This window comes from Palaemon carinicauda, chromosome 27, assembly GCF_036898095.1.
Source record: "Palaemon carinicauda isolate YSFRI2023 chromosome 27, ASM3689809v2, whole genome shotgun sequence".
In the NCBI taxonomy this organism is placed as follows: domain Eukaryota; kingdom Metazoa; phylum Arthropoda; class Malacostraca; order Decapoda; family Palaemonidae; genus Palaemon; species Palaemon carinicauda.
The window spans coordinates 49,102,463-49,122,761 of record NC_090751.1 but is presented as its reverse complement, the minus strand read 5'-3'; the positions used below and the strand labels follow the sequence as shown (position 1 = coordinate 49,122,761).

The 20,299-nt window shown below is 38.5% G+C and overlaps 1 long non-coding RNA gene across 1 annotated transcript in view; it reads right to left on the bottom strand.

Annotated features, from left to right (window-relative positions):
- LOC137621192 (uncharacterized) overlaps positions 1–20,299 on the bottom strand; it is a 45,399-nt gene that overhangs the window by 5,073 nt on the left and 20,027 nt on the right. Inside the window, exon 3 of the long non-coding RNA XR_011040169.1 lies at positions 19,637–19,711. This is a non-coding gene — a long non-coding RNA (uncharacterized lncRNA). The remainder of the gene's footprint in view (positions 1–19,636; positions 19,712–20,299) is intronic.

The window sequence follows — 20,299 nt, the reverse complement described above, 5'->3', positions numbered from 1 at the left end:
TGATGGTGATGATGATAACTACTACCCCAATCAGGGAGGCAGTTGTGGCAAATTGCCACACACTGTAGTGTGTCACTCACAGAGCTGAGGTAGTTTTCCGTAAAAGACAGTTCGGCTTTCTGTGGACGACAGTTTTGGAGTCATTAAAATATATCATATAAACATACGTATTTTGGTGTTGGTGTGCTGTTTAATTTTAAGTTAGTTAGTTTTTTGGGGGTTTACATGAATGGTGTTACGGTCATTAAATATTTAGTGTTGAGTTTTTTATTAGTTTCAAGTGCAATTGTTTTGATCGTGGATGGTTTATGTTAAGCGTTTTAGTTTTAAGGAATATAGTATTAATGTTATGTTTTGTTTTTATGTCCTTTTTGTACAAGAGTCCCACTGCTGATAAAGTAAGGGGAAAGTTTGTGTTGAGGAGATTTTGTCAGTTAGTGATTCAAGGGTGTGGAGGTTGTCATTGCAACATCCCACCACAACATTCACTCTTGCCCATATTGTAAGACATTTCTACTTTTTTACTCCTCAAAATCTTCCATAAACTAGAAGCACAGCCAAACTTCTACCCTTTCGCCTATCAGCTGCCGCAGACACAATCACTCATTTGTATTTCCTATATTGTCTCACCATGTGCAAAACCATCTAGACTTTTCTCCTTACATAAATGAACTATTTTACATTTCTCTTCTGCACTTCATCCACGCACATATAGATTTGTAGACTTTGGATTCTATTCCTACTCTGGTTTTTGTGCAATAACAGTAAAAGGATAGTACTGCATACTATATGGCCTTGGACATTGAGCGATTTTTTTTAGGCATCTTACAGAAATGAAGATAATGACTGGCATTTATTTACGGTGTAAGTGAATGACAGAAAAAAAGATCGTTGCAGGTAGGCAAGAGGATAGATAGGGCAGCAAAAACGTATCCGAGAGTTAAAAAAGTAATAAAATAAAGGGGAGAAAATGAAAAAAAAATTAGTGAAAATGAACGTTTGTTCTGCATCGAAGTGAATGTACAGCAAAATGTTAATGGGAAGTGAATCACAGGTTACAGAAAGAAGCAAAAGGAGAGAGGAAGTATCATGAATGAGTTTCATGTATAAATAATTCATTAGGATCCTCCAACTATCAGAAAGGTAGGAATTTGATTGGTGAAGTAACAAATCACAAAAGGAATGGTAAGGGAAACCCAATGTTGGCTTAAACAAGAATGAGGGTGTGTGCACAAGGTGTTTGTTGACAAAGAGTTATGAGAGAAATCCGAGTACACATTACAGGCCTTAAGAGGCCTATGTGGACCTGCTTAAAGTTTGTGAGAGAATCAATAGAGAATCAACTCGGAAGATGCTGAAAATGTCAAGGAGCAAATAAAAGTTTGCAATATATTTACACAGGAAAGTGGCAAGCTTAGTGTAAAAGAAAATTTGAGTAAAATGTGTGTTTTGGGTGTATGCCTGTATAATATATTCATGAAAGGAGTGATGTGAAAGTAAGAGAAAGAACAGCATATGAATCTTGTATGAAGTGTAGAATGAAGAATGTTCGAAAATAAAGCATTGTTGAAACACATCTTAATAACAGTTTAAAAAAGTATTAGCAAAAGAAGAAAACTGACAATTACTATGAGCCAGAAAGATGCTAGAGTACAGTTATGACATATAATGAGAAATGCAAAGCAAAAACAAATTATGTTATTAAAGATATTGGAAAAATGGAAAAAGCTATTTCGTAAAAGTATGTGGGAGGAAATGTAGGCTACTGCGTAAGATAGGGAAAGGGCAATGCTTTGGAACCAATGAATCAAGAGGGGTAGCAGCTGGGGCCAAAAATGAGGTGACTTGGATTGTTTCAGGAAACCCTGGTTGCAATGTATGAAGATATTGTGAGCCAACTCTCTCTCTTCCATGGAAGAGAAGAGAAGAATGGCTAATGAATGCAAATCAAAGAAAGATGCTTGAAACAGTTAAGATTTTATTTCTTTTATTTTTTTGCGTGGCAGACGTGATGAAAGAAGAATTGAAAAAAAGAGGAAACTATGTAAACATTTAGATGAAATCTAAAAAGATTGGTGCTAGTGCGTGGATAGATCAGCATGTTTTGAGATGGCTTGGATATGTGGCCAAATAGAGGAAGATAAGTTGGTGAAAAGTGTACAGTTCAGAAAACCAAGGAGGGAAAAGATGGGGAGAGGATTGGCATGGTTAGGTGGATGGATGAAAACGGTGTTGAAACAGAAGAAGAAATTGCTAGTTCTTGAAGTGTTTTGCACCAGAGCTTATCCCCGATTCAGCATTAGAGAATGAATATGACAACTACAGCGGTGTTGTCATTTATTGTGAAGGCTCCATCCCTTGTTAGGCAAAACTGCTTGGCATTGAGGTTATATATATATATATATATATATATATATATATATATATATATATATATATATATATATATATACATATACATATACATATACACACATATACACACACACACATATATATATATATATATATATATATATATATATATATATATATATATATATATATATATATATATATATATATATATATATATATATACTATATATATATATATATATATATATATATATATATATATATATATATATATATATATATATATATATATATATGTATATATATATATATATATATATATATATATATATATATATATATACATATACATATACATATATATATATATATATATATATATATATATATATATATATATATATATATATATATATATGATTTGATTCTACGAGTCTTTCTCCAATATAAACCTGATTTGACTTAAAGATTGTATTCGCCAAAGCATTGACGAAGATAACATCTGTGTCATCACCCAACGCACTTCCATCCGGGGCCGTAACTTTTAAATGAAGTTCTATAGCTAGACTCGCTAAATCAATTAGAGTTCCTTCTATGCCACTGATGCGAAATTCGAGATAGCGATCAGTGATAGCCCCTCCCGAGGTAAGATTAGTAGGGAGAATAAAAGACGTCTGACGATCAGTCATAAAATGGCCACACAGGCTCACCCGGAAATGGGGGTATGGCCATAGCTGCTCACCCGGAAATGAATGGTATGGCCATAGCGGCTCACCCGGAAGTAACTCCGTACCCGGCGAAGGTCACTGGGTACGAAGTGTAGTATTATTTAAAGTTTTTTGTTTACAAACATTGATTTGAAGGTCGTTCGGTACGTAATGAGATATGTACGTGACGGTGGGTATAAGTTTTTGTTTACAAACATTGATTTGAAGGTCGTAGGGTACATGACCGGGAACTGTGACTTTATTAAAGGGAATTTGTTTACAAAACATTGAGGACGTACCCATTTGTTATTATCAGTCTACTCTTCGTAAGGACGTACGTAAGTGTTTATAGGTGTCGAGGAACTGTTCACCTAACCTTGAGGACGTAAACATAGTGTGTTACTATTAAAGGGATTGTTTACAAACATTGATTTGAAGGTCGTAGGGTATGTACGTGACCGGGAACTGTGTCTTTATTAAAGGGAATTTTTTACAAAACATTGAGGACGTAACCATTTTTTATTATCAGTCTACTCTTCGTAATGACATACGTACGTGTTTATACGTGTCCAGGAACTGTTTACCCAACCTTGAGAACGTAAACATAGTGTGCTGCTCTTAAAGGGAATTTGTTTGCAAACATAATTATCATCATTATTATTATTATTATTATTATTATTATTATTATCAAAAATAATAATCATAATAATAATAAGAATAATAGCACCTGTCCCAATCCGTCCGTGTCCCATTCCCCTCCGGTCACAGGTCTAACCCTTCGCCTTCCGTTCTCCACCCGTAGATAGGGCTAACCACGCCCCTTCAGAGAATGTGGTTGACCTTCCAACTTATACAGACAGCCTAACTTCCAATGAAGACAAAAAAAAAACATTCTCTCTCTCTCTCTCTCTCTCTCTCTCTCTCTCTCTCTCTCTCTCTCTCTCTCTAGCCCTTCGGAGAATGTGGTTGACCTTCCAACTGGCGGCTTCATACTCTTACATAAAAAAATACATGGGAGGATAATAAAAAACACGTAGTACTTAATATTGTTTTTTATTAGGAACAGACATACATACATGGACGAGTGTTAAAATGTAAAAGATATTAAAGTAAAACCTCGACAGCATTTTCCTTTAAATTAGATAATGATAATAATAATAATAATAATAATAATAATAATAATAATAATAAAAACAAAAGCAAAATATTTCGGGATTGGGTCTAAGATGAGTTCATACACACACACACACCAAAATACGTGGGAGGATGATAAAAGAAACACGTACTACTTAATATTAGTTTATTTTTAGGAAACATTTCAGTAACCATACAGGATATTTTGATATTACATAACTAAAGCGGATCGGCTTTAATTACGTCGTTTTAGCAACTCACAAATCTCCATTGATAATTCTGGCTTGGTGTGATGCCAGATATACATACATGGACGACTGTTAAGATGTAAAAGATAATAAAGTAATACAGTGACATCATTTTCCTTTAAATTGGATGGTGATAAATGTTCCCTCAGTTTCCTAATGGCTCCACACACTCCGTTTAAAGTTACACTGTGTGTGAAATATAAGCAATGAAGCGCACACAGAGACGAATTGTAATTTTGCACCCGTATATCATTGGCAAAGCACTTCATGTTGGAATGCCTTCGTAAAAATTCGGTAAAATACGTCAAATGTTCTTCAGGCGGTAAACCTAAAGGGTCGTAAAAGATGATGTTTTGAAATGGGGACTTCTGGATAATAAAAACGACCCAGTGCCCCACTTTGCGATGTTGGTAAGAAGCAAGCGTATTTGCAATAAGTATAATTGACTTAGGTCTTGTCAAGGGTATCTTGAACCCAGCCAAATAGTCACTGGATACGCATCCATAAAAGTGCGCCTTATTACCGAGTTTATTCCTCAAACCAAATTCTATATCCCTGGTATTCATCTTACACCTCACCCATACCACTTCCAGGGTACAACTACTTGGACATTTAACCCTCTCCGTTAATATATTTTCACCAAATAATGATATGGAAAGCGGGGCAGTGAACTCCCAACACCCCCACCCTCTTAAAACACACACACACACACACACACACACTTATTCTAAAAATACCTGTAACAGTGTTTTTGTTTATTATCAAGAAAAACTTCCTTTAAAATTATCCCCTCATGAAAACAGCGGATATTTTTTAACTACTTGTATGAAAATCTTACATAAATGGGTGTTCATTTATGACAGCCAGAGTATTCACGCTGAAAGAATCCCTAGGAAAAATTTTATGTCTTACGCCCTGACGTCGCAATACATATTCCGGTTTTGATCGATGGTTATAACACCCTGGGTTTCTCCAAACAATAAAATAATCCTATTTTCGTTAATCTGTCGATCAAACGTTAAATTAATCTTCAAGTCCCCATTTTTCTCTACCTCGAGAGTATCCATTAATGCAATTTCGGGTTTGAAGTTGAATGCAATTACCGTCCGTCCCCGATCGTAGCAATCAAAATGAATTAGATGATCATAAGTTAACCCTAGAGATTTTAATGTCTCGTAGTAAAGATGAGAATAATTTTCTGGGAATTGCGACCTTATGTCGTATAAAGTGGATCCATTTAGCGTTACTCCTATATGACTTAAATTATTATGACCGAAATAAATGGGATTTCTATTCAATACACTATTAAAGCTCTCCATATTATCAATGGCTAGGTATAATTTTTCGGGTATGACCTTATTGAAAGGCAAATCCAACGTTGCCTGAGTCTGATTAGGAGCTAACGCGTACGTCCTGTAAAGTGTTTTATTAAAGACAGTTTCCACGGAACTATTAGGATTCGAAAGAGCCCGATGGAGTGCCAGTAAAGCCGGTGGTCTTGGGATAACTTTATCAACGTGCAGTCTAGCTTCTTGGAGATTAAATTTAAATTCGTCGATAGTTGCGGTGGAATTAATGAACCACGCATTCGGGGCTAATTCCAACTTGATACGAACATCTATGTTATCCATCAAATATTCATCTACAGAGGCAACATCGAGCATAAGTGGGTGAATGATATGCAGTCCTTCTCTTTTTCCCTTAGTCACCCACTCTTTTCCATTTTGTTCAATTTTGTAAAATAATCAGCCGGAAGTACATTTGAAATGGAAGTTCCCTTGTAATCCTGGAAAAGATATCCAAGACGTCCAATTGTTTTCACAGTGTGGGATTTAGCAGTAGTTAATAACTTTATAAAAGACCAGTAATTGAAATGGGGATTTGATTCTACGAGTCTTTCTCCAATATAAACCTGACTTGACTTAAAGATTGTATTCGCCAAAGCATTGACGAAGATAACATCTGTGTCATCACCCAACGCACTTCCATCCGGGGCCGTAACTTTTAAATGAAGTTCTATAGCTAGACTCGCTAAATCAATTAGAGTTCCTTCTATGCCACTGATGCGAAATTCGAGATAGCGATCAGTGATAGCCCCTCCCGAGGTAAGATTAGTAGGGAGAATAAAAGACGTCTGACGATCAGTCACTGATGTCTCTACTATCCGCATCCGGTTGGGCCTCGGAAAACTATCTACGACGCCAGCGGTAAAATGGGATGTAGGTAATTCATTCCCCACATGCCCAGCAATTCTCGGAGCAGCAGATGCCATTGTAAATGTCTTTGCTCACGCACTTATTTACAGGAACTAAATTACATCGCGCTAAACACATCTTTATATCCTAAATTCCTACGAAGGATTTTCTTTTTATTTTCTCTTCTCTTGCCATTTCTTTTAACTTTTTTCCTTTTCTTTCCCCCGCCAGAAACAATGCGTCGCCCAGTCGATTTTAGCGCCTCTACCCCCCTTTGTTTAAGACTAGACCTGAAATCTTTAGTTCCCTGTTGTAAATCACCTATAACATTTTGCCCAAATTCTAAGGCCGACGGTAAGACGGCTTTTGCTACAAAGGGTGCGACTTTTTTGCCAGTCCAGCTAATAGGCTAAAAATTCCACCGCCCTGTTGCGAACGCCTGGGGGCTCTAAATATCTCAATATCCCCTAGAGACCCTCCACGTTGAAGTTTTATGGGGTTACTAGTAAATATGATACTGAACTCCTCGGGAGAGGGAGGGATAAACGCTACCCTCATGGCGCCTCGCTCCGGAATAAACCTAAGTGCTTGCGTACTTGCTTTTATATTGTTTTCTGCTTCGGCCTAATATGAAGAATGCATATTGTGCTACTATCCTCACGAAAGTGTATTGCTCGTCCTTCTTGATCAGTCAAGCGGATTGATATTGCATCCAATTCCTTTGTCCCTAGGGGGTAATACACGTAATTATGATACCCCCGCGTTTTACTACCCCACATACTAAAGCTGTCTAATATATTAACTTTCTTACCCCCGAAATAAGATCTTTCAACAATATCCGAATAAACAAGAACAAAGTCTACCCCGGATGTTGGGGAGGGTGGGAAAGGCGCCAGCAGATTATGCGACTTAATCATAGGTTCCCCTGTGGTGGTTTCAAAAATTTGATAAGGTTTGTCTGTATTAAAACCCAAAGTTGCTCCAATTCTTTTTCCAAATTTCAATTTTACGGCCTTTTCGATAAATTGTCTCTCTTGTTTCCTGTCTCTTTGTGAACTTGAGTAGAACTCTGGCTCTTTGATAGTCATATTCTAATAGACCTGTCGCGGGTATATTTTCCTTATAAAATTCGACCGGTAGGACGTTCTTCAAAGCGTATGTTATGTCTTCATTTATACTGGATACCATATAGTCTGCATCAGTGGATAGTTTGCTTAATATAGGCTTGTAGGTTTCCTCTGTACGTGACGTAATAGTGGGCTCACCCCCTACGGATATCCGCACCTTTGTAATAATTATTTCTATTCCGGAATCAACTTCACCACTGACGAGGCCGTATATTTCATTGGGGGTAATGAATATTGATGAGAGCTACTTCATGCTCCAAATTATGATCTAAATTTATACTATTCTGTAGCTTATTTGTTAAGTTACCTGCATTATTTTCAGGGAAAATATCCCTATTACCCAGAGAGGTCAGTGTTACGATATGGCTTTCACCACCCATTGTGGCTAAGAAATGACTGAAAGTATTCTACTTGTGTTGGGTATATTTAAACCAAAAGACAGTAAGACTTTTTATTAATGAAGTCACTATTACATAATTATCCCCGAATGGGGATTACATAACCCAAAGATAAAAGTACAGCATGACACAGTTTATAACTATTTTTTGACTGGTAAAATATCTGAAATGAAAAAAATCGTTTCATTTGCAGAAAGGGTACATTAGAGTTCAAAGACACTTACATAATTATTCCCAGCCGCTGAAAGGGAATTACATAAACATAAAAATACAAGATATTTTTGTTTTCTTTTTTCAAAGAGAGAAAAACAAAATATAAGAAAATGAAATCCTCTCATTCGCAGATGAGAATTACATCATCCAAACATAAAAACAAAATGGTCTACTTTATTACTATTTTTAAAAAGTAGAGTACGAGAAAATAAAAATCTTCTCATTCGCAGAATGAAGAGTACATTTAGTCAAACTTAGAAGTGAAAAATGATACACCCTATAACTTTTTTTTTTTCAATGAAATAAAAAAGAACATTGAAATTAATCAAATAGAAGCACTAGCCGGTAAATCCTTCGCTGCCACGAGTGAATACCTTTCCAAGTTTCCCAATTCTGTGGGTAACGTGCATTTTTCAGTGGCTAATAAAATAAGCTGTTTACCACTTCCAGCCATCCTCCTCGCTGAATTCTCCAACTCAGGCAAATAGTACTGCATCCATATTGGATCAGCACGACCAGACCGCCCAATTCCAATAGGTACAGCGAAAATTTTTATACTATCATTTTTTTTTCCACTGCATACTGTTCCAGTTCATTTAGACACCTCTTAAAGTTGAAAATGCGGGCCTCGGTAGTATCATTTTGTAGATTTACGGCAAAATGAGTATCTTTTGAAGTTTCCACATACAATCGAAGCTTCCCATCACTATCGTTGTCGTAAGAGTACCCATAGTTAAACTGGGTAATGAGGGTGGCTACGTATGGTACGTTCGCTGTGGGGAAACTCGGGGGTTTCCTCAGGATGGCACTTCCGACGGGATGTCGATCGTCACGAATGCACCGAGACAAATTAAAAAGACGTCTTCTACTGCTCACAATATCACCGTATGGGTAGGCTTTATAAGTCTCAGCAGCTAGGCCGTATGACTCAATGGCTATAGAATTCCCACCCACTACCAAGCAGACATCGCCCCTCTTTAGGACCCGGTCTTTAAAGGAGGTGATGGAGAGTTTAAGAGGGGAGTACTGCATTCCGAGGAGGTCCCGTTGTAGACTGAAAAGTTGCGCCGCCAATCTCCGCACATCACCTCAGCCATACTCGCCCCACCCCCCACCGTTTCTTATTTCGGATGGTGCAACATGTTAGCACACGTATTTCATACCCATCTACACCAGACTGTAATTTCTAATAAGGAACCCAACGCAGTTTGTCTTTTAATTCTTTTCTTTTAGTTTCCTTGCGTTTTCGACTACCTTTCCCAATTTTCACCTTACTTCCATAAATTTGCATCCGAGCTTTTGCATTCTTTATATATGAATAAGGAATTCCCGCTGTATCCAACAGGATTTTATAAAAAGGCAGGTCCTCTTCCTCTATAGCACCCGCTTGTTGAATCAATTTCTTTAACACTACCATTACATTTAAACGATCGATGGGTTTTCTCAAATTTCCCTTATCATCCCACTGGAAGTCATTCCGTCCTTCAAAAAACTTGAGAAAAGCAAGGGCATGCCTTCTGTTGGTTGGTGTTAGTTGCATATCTATCAGATGGTTGAGAGGGGGATTGCTGTACACCGCCTGTTTAGGGAGGGGGAGAGGATCGGACTCGCGTTTTAGTTTTCCCCCTAACCCTTTACGTCTTCTTTTCTTTGGCTTACTTTCAAACTTGGACTTCATCGCTTGTATCATTTGCATTAGATTACGTAGTAAATCACTATTATCTCCTCCTCCCCCCCTTGCTGCTTATCTCCCTTTCCATTCTCCTCTACATTTTATTTAGAGTTTTGAACTCTACTTTCCCCACTGTCTTGGTGGAGACTAAATCCTTCCGCCGTCTTCCGCGGTATTAGACAATACTCTTTCATCTTCCTAACAAACCCCCAATTAGACTCGCTGCTAAAGGCAGAAGTACTGAAACTATAGCACCCCCTCTCTGCGATGATAAGATTTTTCTTTTCTCTTTAAGCGGTGTCTTTTTCCGGGCTACCGTCCTTATTTCATTCCTATATTTCTTCACCTTTTCTACTGATTTACTATCACGAGTCAGATTTTCCTTTAAAAAGTTGGAAAAGATCTCCGATAAGCAATCAAGATGGGTCCTCTTTAGTAAAGGAATTAAATTCAGACCTTTTTTTGGCGGGGAGGTTATTTAAGAAGAGAAGAAAATCAGCATGTTTGTGAATGTGGGATTTCATTTCCGAGTTTTCCCGACTAACCTTTCAACATCCTTACTATGTATCCACGAGTTAAAACTTTGGGGATACCCTCTCCATGATATGAGATACTTGACTTTTCCCTTCTCGACTTTCCTTCTGATAATATCTATAGGGAAAGTTTCTGGTATAGCCGTAGGTATTAGTTCCGCTCTATAAAAAACTCCCTCAATTTTTTCACCGGCAAGATCTTCCAGATAATAAGTCAATGGGGCCTGACTCTTGTCTACGCTTCTAATTTTGAATATTTCTAGTGTATTTTTTATTTTATACCCGCGATGGAATACAGACCGTCGGAGCTCACTCGCAATACGCACAGACTGGCCTACGTCTAGTGCATTACTATTTTGTTTGGGTTTAAACACGCTTGCTTTATACATTTTCCGAAATTGCTGTCTAATGATTTCTGGGTCTGTATATCTATGCACTTCAAGGGGAGTCAGTCCCCCTCCCAATCCTCGGTGCGGGGATCTATTATAGTTTTTTACAAGTTGGGGGAGGACGTCAACATAGACGAGGGTATTTCGCAGAGTTAAATGCTTATATATCTTTTGCTTTAGCGTACGTATAACACGCTCTGCAATGGCCGCTTTGATTTCATATGAGGACACGCTGTAAAGTTTTATATTTTTTTCTTCCAGGTACTTAGATGTAAGTTTGTTATAAAATTCCGACCTGCGGTCAGTAAGAAGGCGGCTGACCCCAAGAAATTCGGGTAAGGAAAGGATCGACATTAAGCCTTTTAACAGAGTCTGTGCTTTCTTGTTTCTGAGAGGGACAATCTTGAGGTACCGGGAGAAGATATCTATGCAAATAAGAAGATAGTTTACGCCCTTGTTAAATTTAGATAAACGCCGCATATCAGCGAGATCGCAACTGATAATAACTCTAGGAGCTGGAGACACCATTTGACGTCTCGGGAAATGTTTTCTTGTGAGCGTATGCAATGTATGAGCATCTTTCGTCGCCAAATAGTCTTTTACATTACTTACGGTAATTCCCGGGTTCAGAGCTCTAGCGGCTTTGTAGATGGATTTTATACCCCCTAAGCTTGATGGGTGTGAATAGTTTTCATATACGGTTTCCAAAATCTTTCTCTTTACGTCTCCCATTCTCCAAAAACTACCTCACACGAGGAACTCCCTGCTATATTTGTTCTCAGCTGGAGTTCGCTAGGAGTATTTAAACTTAAATCTACCAGCAAATGGGAAAAGGGTTTAGCCATAACAGCCTTTTTATATACATCCACAAATTTTTTCGATAAAGGCGAACCGAATATTTGCCTTCCTAATAACTCAACTTGAGACATATCCCTAGTTCTCAGCAAAAGCATATGGGAGGCATTTATACTTATATTCCTGGCGTATTTACCACCGTAAAACATATTTTGCGTAATAAAAATAACAGAGATATTTTTATGTCGACCCTTAGTAAAGACATCTACAACAATTTTGTCATGGACAGCCTCGAGAAAAACATCATCGAGGATGTATAATATCGAGTAGACCCCAGCTTCCGTATCTATCTCACTCATCGGGTCTACGATATTGGCGTAGAGAGAGAGTTTTGCCCCAATTGTTGGATGGGTTTTCAAAGTATGACTATCCACACCACACATAACAATGTGTGTAAACTTACTTTCATACTTTAATATAAGTTGTTCAACTAAGAAAGATTTTCCCGAGTTGGAGAAGCCAGACACAATAATACGCGCTGGCTCCCTAAAAATGTCCAAGTCTTCTTCGTTAAAACACTTGTACATTTTAACAGATCCCACATTTAACTGCCCCTGTACTTCAAATGCAATGATATAAGTACTGTGGAATGAATACCCTCATTAATAAAAAATACCAACCCGGTTGACAATACATTTACAAAGGGAAATCGAACTTAGCAATTAGAGAGAGAGAGAGAGAGAGAGAGAGAGAGAGAGAGAGAGAGAGAGAGAGAGAGAGAGAGAGAGAGAGAGAGAGTGTGTTTCCCCTTTCATGCCAATGTAGATGAATTTCCTTCGGGTAGAGGAAAGTACTCTGCAACCTTTTCTTCTCTCTTTTTCCACAAATTTTGATAAACGCGAGGAAGCGGGTCTGGTGGAGAATAAGACGCCACCGCTAATTTGGGGAGAAGATTGTTGGTGGGGACCTCCCTCGCTACTTGCTCATCCTCCTCCTCCTCTACAATATCCGGATGCCCGTATGCGTAAGAAATGTATTGACTTACGTGGAAACGTTTTGCGTCAAAGGCTGAAAGGCACTTCTTTTCTACTTTGGTAGTGCTCATCTGCCCCTGAACATTTCTAATTGTACGCACAGTGACGTAATTGACCCGATGATCTTCCAGGATTTGCGTATACTGTTCATGCTTCATACTAGAATGTAGGTGGCTGGGGATACCTTTTACCCTGTTAATCTGCTCCTGGTTGGCTAGTAACAGAGAATACATTTTAGGTTTCAACGCTTTCACCTCTGCTATTAATGTACTACCAGTTTCCGATTTTAAAAGCCCCAACTCGCCTTTTCTTTCATTATTAAAAAGAGGGTGGTCTTCATCGAAGTTGGAAAAATCCATATACGATTTCAGGGGTTCTTGAGCAAACTCCGAGTTAAGGTCGGGAACTTCCAGAGCAAAAATGAAACTATCTGTGTCAGTGTAAATGAGTTTGACTTTATCACCATACTTACGCTTGAGTATTTTATAAAAGAAATAATAGAGATCAAACTTGGCCGCTTCCAGAATGGCAAATCCTATATAATTAGGCATATTGATGACAACCTGCGGAAGGGTGGAAGTGCAGATAACGCGGTCTTCACTCAAACGAATGGAAGATTTTAGCCGCGGGTTACGGGCCTCTTTTAAGTAAACTGCGGGCTTCGCAACAACTCGACTTTTTTCCGCGTATTTCAAAAGGTTGAGTAAAGTCTTCCCAAAGACGCAGTTACTCATAGCCTTAAAAGCTTTTTTCTCGGTTGATGAGGTGGCCGTTGTCCTCGCTTCGATGTTAGTTTTAATGAAATCGTTCATGTAAGCACTTTGATTGAATTCATAGATTGAATGAACAGCTTCCAGTTCCAGACCTAACTCCATATACAGCTGAAGAAGGGGGAGAGAAATAAGATACTCCTTTTTACTACGGTGGGTGGCCATAAGTTTTTTGCACTTTACACCCATTTGTCCTCCTTCCTTCTCTAGCACGTTTTTACAATAGGGAGATAGATTTCTAAAGGTGACTTCTTCATGAGATAAGCATAGGGGAAGTTCATCTGTCGCTCTAGCAACTTCTTCCGAAGGTACTTTTGTAGTGACGAGGAGCCAGTATCCCTTGTCTTCATTCGTGATAACATTTTCAATACCTTTTCCTAAAAACAGATCTTTTTCTTCATCGGAAAGTTTACGAATCCCACCGGAGGGGAGGTTTCTAGTCATGACTGTTGCGTATAGAGAGTTGAAATCCAAATATAGAATGTAAGAGCTTTGGTGGAGGTCTGGATTAAAAGAAGAATTTATTTCACGGTTGTTGGCTGTGAATGACTGACGCACAACGGAAGTGACCCCGCCCCTCACATTGTGCCTAATAAGATTATACAATTCTTCATCATAGACGTGATCCAACTCGATGTTACTCATTTTAAGAAAGCTGTCGAAAGCGTAGGATGGAAGTGAAACATAGTGTGGTAAATCAAGACCGTACTTACTATAAAGAATATCACGCCACCAAATGAGAATATCCCCTAATAGGCTAGTGTCTACAATGAGGTATAGGAGGAGAAAATCCTTCAGAGTTTGGCATTTGGCGATAGTCCAAACACGCTGGGCGCGTTTATACTCCTCATCCGATAGATCACACGCCTTTAGCCCGTTGTAAAATGCCGATTGAGGGGGTAACTGCCTTTCCTCGAGTTTTGAAAGACTATCTATATAGTCATAGCAGAAAGGTAATTTACCCCGAATAATTTCACCCCTAAGTTCCTCATTCTTTATCTCACTTAACATTTCCTCCGTTAATTGTGCTTTCCTTCCATCCCTAAAATATTCAGAAGCTAAACTATCCAAAGAAGACCCAAGAAAGGCTAGAGAGTCGAGAAAAATTAAATTCCCAACAGACATTCGCTGAATTTTTAGACCTTGTTTCGTCATGATACTGATTTGGACTTTATCTTTAAGATCCTTAAGGATGAGGCCTAAGTCATAACTCGAATTGTGGGCAAAAACAGGGAGATGTGTTTTTTGTTCGCGGCATGATAAATTACATCGCCTACAGTACGCCCCAATAAAATTGTTATTAGGACTGGCGTGGTCGTGATGTCTATGTTTATCGCTCCCGTCTTTGAATGGTGACTTGCACAATTGGCATACGTATTGCTCAAGGAAAGCCCTTTCATCCTCCGCTGTCATATGAATGGGGAAAGTTCGCCATTGCTTTCTGATTGTCTCCCAACAAGCATTAAGGTCTGCCAGAAACTTGTCAACGCAATCGTTTCCGCAATAATAACTCGAAGCCACTCTTTGACCTAGGCAATCGAAAATGATGTAGCAGTACGCTATTGATTTATGTATTGTCTCCACACCATACGCACCGGGAGATTTCTCTAAAGCTGATTCCATATCAAAGACGCAAATATAGGAAAACTTTTGCGTCTTATGCTGATTTCTAAACCTTACTGTGCTTCCGACAGGGGGAAAATTCAACGTTACAGCGAGATCACAACTGGCTTCATGCTGTTCTTGCTTAGAGGTTGACGAATGCTGTGATAGACAGTTATGGCAAAAGTACAGAGGGTCGAGAGATCTTACCCGGGCAAAGGATTTCACGAAGGAATGAAAATCCTTAATGAGGCATGTATGTTCCCCATCTAAGAGGAGAAGTGGGACTATGCTTGGAAATTTTTTCATTCCCCGCCTCGACAATTGCAGCAGGTACCTTCCGTCCGCGGATTTTTCCATTTCGTAAACGTAAATGGAGATATGATTTGCCAACTCGAGGCGTGAAATGTCTTCCCATTGGATGGGGAAGGTGAGTTGGGTAAAATTGACGTATTCTGAGCAACGTTGAATACTATTTACAGCGCGATAAATATTTTTCCAGCGTGGAGATGGCTGTTGTTTAGCGATAAAGTAGGCAGCCAGACACTGAATTAGGCAGGAATTCCCAATTCCAGAGGGATTAAAAACTTTCTCACTTTCGCGGACTTCTTTCTTAGGAAAAATGTATGCACCCATTCCAGACATTACAGCTTGGCGGTGAAAAAATAATTTAAAATTTTTGACGCCTTCAACTGTCCACCAACTCCCCCTTAATTCACTGCTTATTTGTGGGAATTTCTCTTCAATGAAATTTTCCCATTCATCTAAGAGCTTATTGATTTCACTAGCGTTAATAATCGTCGCTGGGAGCCAAAGCTCCATAGGTTCGTTTTCCGTTTCCCCCAATTTTTGAAAGCTTAGCTTCTTCATACTAGAGTTCAAAAGTCCCACAATCTTGGCTGTAAATGTTTTGTTTTTAAAATATTTCCGTATTCGCACACTAATATCATCCCTACAAATTACCATAAATAATGTTGGGTCACCTACTGAGGGGGCTGAGAATTCTTCAACAACGTACAGGTAATTGAAGGCGGTCTCTCTATTAATGAGAATGAGTGCCGGTCCCGTATCAGGTGTCGAGGGGGATCCCCCAGGTGTGGGAGGCTGCCCACGTGAAACTTCACCTGCTGAGGTTGCAGCCATTGCAGGTAGAGACGGTGTTGTTTTCTCCGGTAATTCCCCTCCAACCGTTTTTGTGGATGTAGGAATTGCGTAATGAGGCGTTTTATTTACAGGTAATTCCCCTCCATCCGTTTTTGTGGATGTAGGAATTGTATAATGAGACGATTTATTTACCGGTAATTCCCCTCCAGGAGTAAGCACTGGAACGAGAGAAAAAAGCTACTGTTGTAGTTTATTTGAAAGGTCTAAGGCAAATTTTAAGCATGCATTGTAACGCCAAATTGTAACACATGTAATGATTGCAATAATCCTTGGGTTGAATATTTTGAAAATAGATAATGGTACTATACATTACATTTTTATATTAATCAGTACTTACTTGCATGATATTTCTTTCGTTTTTTTGAGTGGGAGATGGGACTCACTCTTTTCAATTTTTCTTTTCACCCTCCGCTTCTCTAAAATAAGAAAGGAACAAAAGTAATAGCTAATTTACGACACTTAACATAATCGCAATATTCACATCATAAATATTTTCGAAATTTCACTGATAAGGCTATATTATACCTGGTGAGGAATTTTCCATGCTGAAAATCACGCTTGCACAACTGCTGGAAGCGCGCACACCAACGAAACTGGGCCCCCCGAGGGATGCAGTGGCAGTCGTAAACGTTTAAACAGTAGGGGGGTCGGTAGGCGAATCCTTAAAACTGCCGGCCGGGGTGCGTGTGTACGTTTGTGTTTACGCGCGTACTATATATAGTGGAGTCACTTCGACCTTTGGCACACACGGTAAGTTCACCAACTGAAGTCAATTCAACCTTTGACACACACGGGACCTTACAGAAAACAAGCATGGAATACTCGTACAAGAACGATGCCCATCTTCTGGATGAGGAGGTTACCTGCTTCCAAAGGAGTGAGTTTTTTCAAAGTATTTTCATTGGAAGTTTTGAAGTTCCTTAAAATAAACAGATATTAGGTACTATGTTTCTTATATTAATCTAGCCATGTATTTTGATGTGTGTGTGTGTGTGTGTGTGTGAGCCTTGATTATATTTCCGAAACTTATATTTCAATGTTTATTCCCGTAGGTGTGTATATTCCTCTAATTGATGAAGCACAAATTCGGCGAAACCTGGAAAATGTCCGGAAGGTCAAGAGGGACCTTCAAGGAGGTACACAGGAAGGAGAAGCAGCCGCTGAGCAGATGGTGAAGCAGTTGGGTACCTATATGGTAAACCCACAACATAGCATGCTACCTTCGAGCATCAGTGAGGATATCGTAGCAACCCTCAAAGATCATGAGACTACAGTAAAGTTATTGAAGAAGGCTCTCGAAGGATGTCCTCCCCGTGAGAAGTTTTACGAGACACTTCTATCAATAGCAGTTAAGAGACGGGAAGAAGAAGAGGCCCGTCATAACGTCACACAAGTCGACTACTTGTTGACTGTAATAAACGAGACGCCGTCATCAACGGGTGTTGATATCTCCATGGGAGAAGTGGGGCCTACCAACGAGACTTGTTCCGGGGACGTGGCCCTGGAGCGAGGAGAGACTCTCTCGGATTCGCAGGTTTTGGTCACGCTCTGCGAAATGGAAGCGGAGGAAGAGAACAGGAAGAGGAAGGCCCGTGAAATGGAAGCAGAGGAGGAGAGTCGGAAGAAGAAAAAATCCAGAGGGATAGGTAAAACCCCCAAGGATAATTTGAGGGTGACGTTATCTCGTCCCTTTAAAAAAAAGGGGCGAGAGTAACAATATCCCTCAAATGAAATACGGGGGAAACAGTTTCCCAGACCCCGATGAGGTTGATTTTCAAATGTTATAAGTTTTTCATATAAATAGCTTGTACTTCCATTCATATGATATTTTCATTGGAAGTTAGGCTGTCTGTATTCATTTTACAGTAATTTTGATGTTTCTTTTAAATAAACAAATATTAAGTACTATGTTTCTTATATTAAACTACCAATGTATTTTGGTGTGTGTGTGTGTGTGTGTGAAGCCATCTTAGCGTTATCCTCAAATATGCCAGGGTAAGAGTTGGAAGGTCAACCACATTCTCTGAAGGGGCGTGGTTAGCCCTATCTACGGGTGGAGAACGGAAGGCGAAGGGTTAGACCTGTGACCGGAGGGGAATGGGACTCGGACGGATTGGGACAGGTGCTATTATTCTTATTATTATTATGATTATTATTTTTGATAATAATAATAATAATAATAATAATAATAATAATATTATGATAATTATGTTTGCAAACAAATTCCCTTTAAGAGCAGCACACTATGTTTATGTTCTCAAGGTTGGGTAAACAGTTCCTGGACACGTATAAACACGTATAAACACGTACGTATGTCATTACGAAGAGTAGACTGATAATAACAAATGGTTACGTCCTCAATGTTTTGTAAACAAATTCCCTTTAATAAAGACAAAGTTCCCGGTCACGTACATACCCTACGACCTTCAAATCAATGTTTGTAAACAATCCCTTTAATAGTAACACACTATGTTTACGTCCTCAAGGTTAGGTGAACAGTTCCTCGACACCTATAAACACGTACGTACGTCCTTACGAAGAGTAGACTGATAATAACAAATGGGTACGTCCTCAATGTTTTGTAAACAAATTCCCTTTAATAAAGTCACAGTTCCCGGTCATGTACCCTACGACCTTCAAATCAATGTTTGTAAACAAAAACTTATACCCACCGTCACGTACATATGTCATAACGTACCCTACGACCTTCAAATCAATGTTTGTAAACAAAAACTTATACCCCACCGTCACGTACATATCTCGTTACGTACCGAACGACCTTCAAATCAATGTTTGTAAACAAAAAACTTTAAATAATACTACACTTCGTACCCAGTGACCTTCGCCGGGTACGGAGTTACTTCCGGGTGAGCCGCTATGGCCATACCATTCATTTCCGGGTGAGCCGCTATGGCCATACCCCCATTTCCGGGTGAGCCTGTGTGGCCATTTTATGACTATTATATATATATATATATATATATATATATATATATATATATATATATATATATATATAATATATATATATATATATATATATATATATATATATATATATATATATATATATATATATATATATATATGTGTATGTAAACATGTGTGTATGGATGTATGCATGTATGTTTGCAGCTCGTCCTTTCCTTTCAAGACAAAGCAACGTTCAAAATGATGGTAGTAAAATAAATAATACACAGAAACGTACAATCCCTTTAAAAAAAATACGCAATTTTAAATACACTATCAAAACCCTTAATATACAGAAAATCTGTAAAATCATAAAATAAAACTTACAGATACACAACTTGCTGATGACCTCTGATTGGCTCGGCGTGTAGAGTAACACTCAGCTGGTTGTCCGCAAAATAACTGTAAAGAAAAAAAAAAAAAAAAAAAAAAAAAAAAAAAAAAAAAAAAAAAAAAAAAAAAAAAAGTGTTGATTATTTTTTTCACACAATTTTTAAAGAAAAAAAGGAGAATGAAAGATTGGCCTTAGAGTTTTTAAACACCATGCATGCTACCTAACAGAGGCAAGGTTAGGTGGACTGAAGAGAAACTTCGTAATACACCTCTGACTTGAAGACAATTAGGGTTAAAAATGTCATTTAAATTCAGTAAATATGTTACTTAAACTTGCACATACAACCATTTACTGGTTAATTCTACCTATAAAAACGGAGAGAGAGAGAGAGAGAGAGAGAGAGAGAGAGAGAGAGAGAGAGAGAGAGAGAGAGAGAGAGAGAGAGAGAGAGAGAGAGAGAGAATAAAATCGATATAAAGCAGAGACAAAGGGATTTCTAATGAGCGACAGCATACAAAAGCCAGTAATCATACACACATTAGCAACTTCTGAACATCTGAAAAGAGACAGCAACAAAATCTCGCACAACAACAACAACTGACATAGCGATCATCATCATCTAAGGACTTCGCTCTCTTTGATCTTGCTACTTTCCT